Below are 8,103 nucleotides of genomic sequence, written 5' to 3' on the forward strand. Positions count from 1 at the left end.
GGCATAAAAAGTTTCCTCTTGGTTATTCTCTGAGGACCTGGGCACTAAGATCAAGGCTGACGTCCCGTAGCTCTCTCTGGGGTGGCCCAGTGGGGTTGCAAACTTTGGAAAGGCCAAATTAGGAACTCAAGGGAAAACTGCAGGATCAGGCCAAGCTGGATAGAGTCTGGGCTGATGGAGACAGAAAAGATCCTGAACTGGAGTTCTGCTTCAGCCCTTGGATCATGTCCTTAGATCTGGGGCAGGGATGGGGTGTTCCAAGGTGGGTGGGTCTTCTGGGAAGGCTGTAGAGTCCCCTGGGATAAAGTCCAGGGTTTGCTCAGCAGAGAAATATTTGATTTCTTTTCCTGCTCCTCTCTTGTCCCCCAGTTTGGAGTCATAGTGGGAGACTGCAGATAGCCCCACTCTTTTGAAAGTAAACCCACTGCCAGCTCTTCTTGGCTTCCTTCCATCCATACCAGCCAGCCAGCGCTTTGCTCAGCTCCCCACTCCTGCCTTGAGCTCCACTGTCTCAGCGTCCTTCAGTCCATTTGGAAAGAAGGCAGGGAATCTGGGAAAAGTTTGGAAAATGAACAAGGCCGGAGTATCTTCCTCTTCCTCCTCCTCTTCCTCTTCTTCCTCCTCTTCTTCCTCTTCCTCCTCCTCCACATTTTCTGTCCTTTCTCCTCCCTTTCCTCCTGTTTCTCCTCCTCTTTGACCTTTGTCTTTTTCTCATTTTGAGTCCAGGCAGGTCTTGAATTCATGACCCTCTTGTCTCAGCTTCTTCTTCTTCTTTTTTAAAAGATTGATTGATTGATTATGCATACAGTATTCTGTCTGCATGTATCCCTGCGGGCCAGAAGAGGGCACCAGATTGAGTTTCAGGTGGTTATCAGCCACCATGTGGTTGCTGGGAATTGAACTCAGGACCTTTGGAAGAGCAGCCAGTGCGCTTAACGGCTGAGCCATCTCTCCAGACCTTGTCTCAGCTTCTTAAGTGTTGGGATTGTTAGCACCAATGGCATGGGTCAGGACACAGCTTCATGCTCCCCTTTGCCATAATTTAAACAGTTCTTTTTATAGACCTCCACTCAGATGAAGATGGAATTCTTGATTTCGCCACTGAAAAGAATTTCAGGACTGTTGTAGTTAGGGTTACTATTGCTATGAAAAGACATCATGACCATGACAACTCTTATAAAGGAAAATATTTAATTGAGATGATGGCTTACAGTTTCAGAGATTCAGTTCATTATCATCATGGCAGGGAGCACGGCAGTATACAGGCAGATGTGATACTGAAGCTGAGAGTCCTATATCTTGCAGGCAACAGGAAGTCGACTAACTGTCACACTGAGTGAAGCTTGAGAAGAAGACCTCAAAGCCCTCCCCTACAGTGACACACTTTCTCCATCAAGACCACACCTCCTAATATTGCAACTTCCTTTGGGGGCCATTTTCTTTCAAACCACACAAGGAAAAGGTAGTAAAAAGCAGAATATGAGTTTATTAGGAAGAAAGTTTAACAAAGATTTTTTTTTGTTTTGTTTTGTTTTTTTTGCCAGAGCTGAGGACCGAACCTAGGGCCTTGCGCTTGCTAGGCAAAGCAAGGGCTTAATAGAAAAGAGAGGTGTCACCATCTGGTGGTGGCACATGCCTTTAATCCCAGCTCTTGGGAGGCAGAGGCAGTTGATCTCTGTGAGTTTGAGACCAGCCTGGTCTACAGAGCAAGTTCCAGTACAGCCAGAGCTACACAGAGAAACTCTGCACCAAAAATCCACCCCCCAAACAACAATAACAAATACAAACACAAAGAAAGAGAGGGGGCGGGGGAGAGAGAAAGGAAGGAAGGAAGGAAGGAAGGAAGAATGAATGAATGAATGAAAGAAAAGAAAGAGGAAAGAAGAAAAGAGAGTGACCTGTCCAAGACACATGCAGATGGAACTTTTCAAGGGAGAGTTGAACTCAAATGTTTTAGCAGTAGCCATATTTGTGATTTTGGTGGTTTCAACCTACATCTCAAAGGGTTGATAGGGAACTTTATTATTCTGCTTTTTCAAGAAATTAAGGTATGAGAGGTGTTTTGGATTGTAATTAATGCTCACAGGGTTGCTTGCACTAGGGGAGTTAAGACGTTGTACTGAAAATGGAGTTTCTGGTGAGGTTCCTTGAAAACTGGAAGTTTATAGCTGGGAAAGGAGAAAACCTTTAAGGATGGTTCATTGCTATTTTAACATTTGCATCTGAAATATCTCTATGTAAAAGAGATACCGTCACTATGTAGGCAACCTGTACAGGAAATGTTAATTGTGTTGAATAGTTTCCCTCTATCCTTTGAAAGCATTCATTTATTTTTATTTTTTGAGGATGAGAATTTTGCCTGCATGTATGTAAGTGTGCCTGGTGCCCTGAGAGGCCAGAAGAGGGTGTTAGGTCCCCTGGAACTGGAGTTACAGCCAGTTGTAAGCTGTCATATGGGTACTTAGAACAGTAAGAGCAGTAATTGCTCTGACCACTGAACCATCAATCTAGCCCCAATATTTCTTTCTTTCTTTCTTCCTTCCTTTCTTTGTTTTAAGAAAACAATTTAATTTGTTTATTAATTGTTCTTCTGACAGTTCGATCCATGAACACAATGCATGCTGTTTGCTCTCACCCACACCATTGTTACCCAGCAGCCCCTCTTTCCTACAAGTCCCATTCTAGCACTTGTGTCTTTTCATTGTATCCTGTGACCACTGAGATGAACTGGGAACATCTGTTTCACCAGGGCCTTTGAAATATCTGTTAGAGCCTGGTGGGTTCACCAGTGAACTAAAGAGAATGACTGCCACTTCCCTAGACTCAGCCAAGATATAAAATTTCAGCACAATGAGGTATATCCCTGTGGGCATCTCCCCAATTGGTAATTCACAGTCGACAGGCCGAGTCTAGTGCAGGCCCACTGCTGCTCTGAGAGCATGTCTGCAATGACTATGTCATACCCAGAATGTAGCCCCTCTTCCGCCTTCTAGATATTACATTCTTTCTGCCTCCTCTTCCTTGATGTTCCCTATCTTGGTCAGGGTTTCTTTTTCTTTCTTTTTTTCTTTTTTCTTTTCTTTCAAGGCAGGGTTTCTCTGTAGTCTTGGCTGTCCTGGAACTTATGCTACCACTGCCTGGCTTTTTGATCAAAGTTTATTTTATTTATTTATTTATTTATTTATTTATTTATTTATTTATTTATTTATTTATTATACAGTGTTCTGCCTGCATGTATCCCTACAGGCCAGATGAGGGTGCCATAGCTCATTTACAGATAGTTGTAAGCCACCATGTGGTTGCTAGAAATTGAACTCAGGACCTCTGGAAGAACAGCCAGTGCTCTTAACCACTGAGCCATCTCTCCAGCCCCTTGGTCAGGGTTTCTATTGCTGTGAGAAAACACCATGCCCAAATCTACCTGGGGAGGAAAGGATTTATTTCAGCTTACATCTTTTAGTATACATTCCATCACTGAGGGAAGTCAAGGCAGGAACTGAAGCAGAGGCTGTGATGAAACACTGTTTACTCACTTGCTTGGCTTGCTTTCTTATACACCTAAGACCACCTGCCCAGGGGTGTCAAGTTGACAAAAACCCAACCAGGACATTCCCCGAGCTCTATAGGAAGTGATGTAATGTCACTTTTAAATTATTTATTCATACTGTCATTTATTCTTGTGCATCTCTACATTCATAGCCTTTCCTTGTAGAGAGAAGCTTCTCTGACTGAGGTTGAGAGTAGCATTTATCTATAGATATAAATATTGATGGGGCAACTTGGAACTGTGTCTGTTTAGCTAAATAACAGTACTAAGTTCCACCTAGGGTTCACAAACCCCTCAGCCATGGGTTTTTTACTATGTTTACAATCCATCTGGAAAGACTTGGATCAGACTGCAAGGTCTGATCCTTTCTCTTCCCATGTCCCCTTAATTTTCCACACTTCCTGGGATGTTCCCCAGCCACCATGGAACAGTGTCCTCTGATGATACTGAAACTGGTATCCTGCATCAACTCCTGCCCTAAAGATGAGTTTCCTCTGGCTTCAACTCTTTGTCTTGGATCAGACCTGCACGATTTATTTATTATGTGTGTGTGTGTGTGTGTGTGTGTGTGTGTGTGTGTGTGTTGTATATAGTTGTTTATGGGGACATGTGTCCTGGTTGTTTTTTTGTCCACTTTATTCAAACTAGAGTTATCCTGGAATAGAAACCTCAAATGAGAAAATGGCTCCATCAGATGGCCTGTATTCAAGTCTGTGGAACATTTTCTTAGTTAATAATTGATCTGGAAGGGCTCACCCCAAAGTAGGCAGTGCCACCTAATCCTGGGTTCTATAAGAAAGCAGGGTGAGAAATCAGTGAGGAGAAAACCACTAGGCAGGACTCCTCTATGGCCTGTGTTTCAGTTCCTGCTTCCAGGTTCCTGCCTTGAGTTCCTGTCTTGACTTCCCTCGGTAATGGAGTGTGATGTGAGAGTTTACAATGAAATATGTCCTGTTACTTTGGGTCATGATGTTTTATCATATCAACAGATAACCTATCAAAGACAATCTGTGTACTTGTGTGCATGCACATGGAGTCCAAAGGTTGACTTCATGTGTCCTCTTAAATTACTCTCATTATTATTATTATTATTATTATTATTATTATTATTATTATTATTATTTATGAGCATAATCTTTAATGGCTGAACCATCTCTCCAGATTTTTACCATATATATGTGTATATATAATATATATATTAACATTCATTTATTTTATGTGGATGCTGAGTGTATGTCTGTCTGTGTGCCATGTGCATGCAGTGCCAGTGGAGGTCAGAAGAGGGCATCAGATCCCCTGGAATTGGCATTGTGGGTGGTTGTGTCAGCCACCGTGTAGGTGCTGGGAACTAACTAAACCTGAGTCCTCTGCAAGAGCAGTAAGTGCCCTTAACTCCTGTAGCTCTTCCACCTATTTTTTTCTTTTTCAAATTTTCTTTTTTTAAAAAATTTTTATAATTAATTTAATTTTACATATCAGCCACGGATTCTCCTGTCCTCCCACCTCCCATCCCCTCTCTGCCCAATCCACCCCAATTCCCACCTCCTTCAGGGCAAGGACTCCCCTGGGGATTCAGCTCAGCCTGAGGCAGGTCCAGTCCCCTCCTCCCTTCACCCAGGCTGAGCAAAGTGTCCCAGCATGGGCCCCAGCTTGTATATGTATGTTTATGTATGTGTATGGAGGCCAGATATTGATGTCATTGTCCTCCTTATTTTTAAATTCTATTTAAATTTTATTTTAAACTCTCCACCTTATTTTTTAAATTACATTTACATTTATTTATTTGGTGGCTGTTTGTGCATGTGCCATGGTAGGTACACATGAAAGTCAGAGGACAGCTTTCAGGCTGCAGTTCTCTCCTTCCACTATGTGGGTCCTGAGGAACAAACTCAGACTGTCTGCCTAGGTGGCACCTGTGAATATACACACACATGTATACTGGGGGCAGGAGTCAATGTTGTGTCTTTCCTTGATTGCTCTCTTTTTTTTTATTGAAAAATAATTATGTGAGGTGTTGCTCAGAGATGACTGAGAGGGTAAAGGCACCTGCTGGTAGAGTCTGATGACCTGAATTCAATTCAGGGAACCTGTAGTGGAATATTATTGTAAGGTGTGTTACTTTTGTTTATGTTGTATCTGTTTAACTCTGTGAAGTTGTGTTACTGTGCCTGTCTAAAACACCTGATGGTCTAATAAAGAACTGGCCAGTAGCAGGGCAGGAGAGAGGATAGGCGGGCCTAGCAGGCAGAGAGAATATATAGATGGAGAAATCTGGAAAGAGAGATCTAAGATCTAGGAGCCAGAGAAGGAGAAGGACTCCAGGGGTCAGCCACCAGTGAGCCATGGAGTAAGGCTTATAGAAGTCAGAGAATGGGAAAAGCCCAGAGGCAAAAGGTGGTTGAAATAAGTTAAGGAGAGCTGGCAAGAAACTAAGCCAAGCTGAGACTGGGCATTCATAATTAAGAATAAACCTCTATGTGTAATTTATTGGGAGCTGGGTGGTGGGCCCCCCCACAAAAGAGCAAAAACCTTCAACAACAGGAACCCACATGATGGAATGACAATACCCCTAAATTATCCTCTGACCTCTCCACATGTGCCTTGATGTGTACAACTACCCAATAGTAAATGAAATTTAAAAAAATGTTACCTTTATTTTTACTTATTTTGCACATGCATGTGTGTGGAGGTCAGAGGGCAACTGGAGAGAGTTAGTCCTTTCCTTCCACCATGGGGATCCTGGGGATCAAACTCAGGTCATCAGGTCTTGCTTGCATTGTGAGGAGCAGAGCTTCAGGGTAAGACTAGGCAACCTAAAGTACTAGAAAATGAATGTTTCAGCTCTGGTCAGTATCTGAAAGAAAGACAGAAGAGAGAGAAAAAAAGGTAAGAAAAATAGGAAAAAAAAAGAAAAAAGAAACCACTTTATCATTTATTGAAAGAGGAAAAAATGGGCTGAGGGAATCCCTTAGAGTCTTAGTCACTGTTCCATTGTGGTGAAGAGATACCATGACCATGGCAACTCTTATAAAGGAAAGTATTTAATTGAAAGCTGGCTTATAGTTTCAGAGGTTTAGTTCATTGTTATCATAGTGGGAGCATGGCAGCACTCAGGCAGACATGCTGGAGAAGCAGCTGAGAGTTCTACATCTGGATCAGCAGGCAGCAGGAAGAAAAGACACTGGAATTGGTTTGGGATTTAGAGACCACAGAGCCCACTCCCAGTGTCACACTTCTTTCAACAAGGCCACAACTACTCTGACAAGGCCACCCCAATCCCTCTCAAGTAGTGCCTAATGACAAAGCATTCCAATATATGAGCCTATGGGGCCATTCCTATTCAAACCACCACACTCAGCAATCTTCAAAAGCCACCAAAATCATATATATGATGACTGCTAAGACACAAGGACAACCCTCCTTTCAGAAGCTTCTGCCTGTTGTAGGCATGGACCTGAGTCCCCATCAGAAGATCCTGCATACCTGCTGAAGTATCCAGTTTCTTGTGCCCTGTGGCAAAGCACTGGATCAGGACACGTGGTTAGAAATAGAAATAGAGGCTATTTATTAAGAAAGGGGGGGCTTGAGAGAGGGCTCAGTGGTTAAGAGCACTGACTGTTCTTCCAGAGGTCCTGAGTTCAATTCCCAGCAACCACATAGTGGCTCACAACCATCTTCTGGACTGCAAGGACACATGCAGGCAGAACACTGTATGTATAATAAATAAATAAATCTTTAAAAAAAAAAAGAAAAAGAAAAAAAGAAAGGGAACACATTCCAGAGAATGGGAGAGGGTATGTGAGCCGAGAGGGACACATGCTCAAAAGTGGTGTGTGGTGACCCTTTATGGATGCACGTATTACACACCATCTGTGACATGAAACTCAGATGAGGAAGAGCATCCAGCTATGCCAACTGACTTTTTAATTAGAAAACTTCCTACTTTACATTTATTGACTTTTTCTCTGTGTGGGTACATGTGGACAGTGTATGTGTGGAGGAAAACCTGTGGGAGGGAGTTGGTTCTCTCTTTCGTTATGTGAGACTAAATAAATTCAAGTTGTCAGTCATGGCAGCAACTACCTGTCGAATCTTCTCAAAAGTCCTGTGGGCTATCTTTACCCTTCTAAATAGCCATTTATTGACCACCTCTGTGTGACCTAGCATATTCATGACTCTTGATAAATTCTTTTTGGAATGTGTAGAGCTTTGCCTAGCTTCTGGCGACCCAAAGGCTAAGAATGTTACCAGGTTCCATGGGAAGCCTGTAGTGAAGATTTTCCTTTGCTGTATTCTGTATACTTCATGTTTCCATCAATGTGTTTTAAAATTACCTTGGTGCCCCCAGTGGTGTACACCTTTAGTTCCAGCACTTGGGAAGCAGAGGCAGATGAATCTCAGTGAATTCAAGGTGGACCTCTATATAGGGAATTCCAGCTAGGGCTACACAGTGAGACCTTATCTCAAAAACAAAACAAAACAAACCCCCAACAATCTTGATTTATGATTTTCTTCATTCTATCACTATAAAATTTTCACAAAATTATTAGAACATT

This window comes from Onychomys torridus, chromosome 21, assembly GCF_903995425.1.
Source record: "Onychomys torridus chromosome 21, mOncTor1.1, whole genome shotgun sequence".
Taxonomy (NCBI): Eukaryota; Metazoa; Chordata; class Mammalia; order Rodentia; family Cricetidae; genus Onychomys; species Onychomys torridus.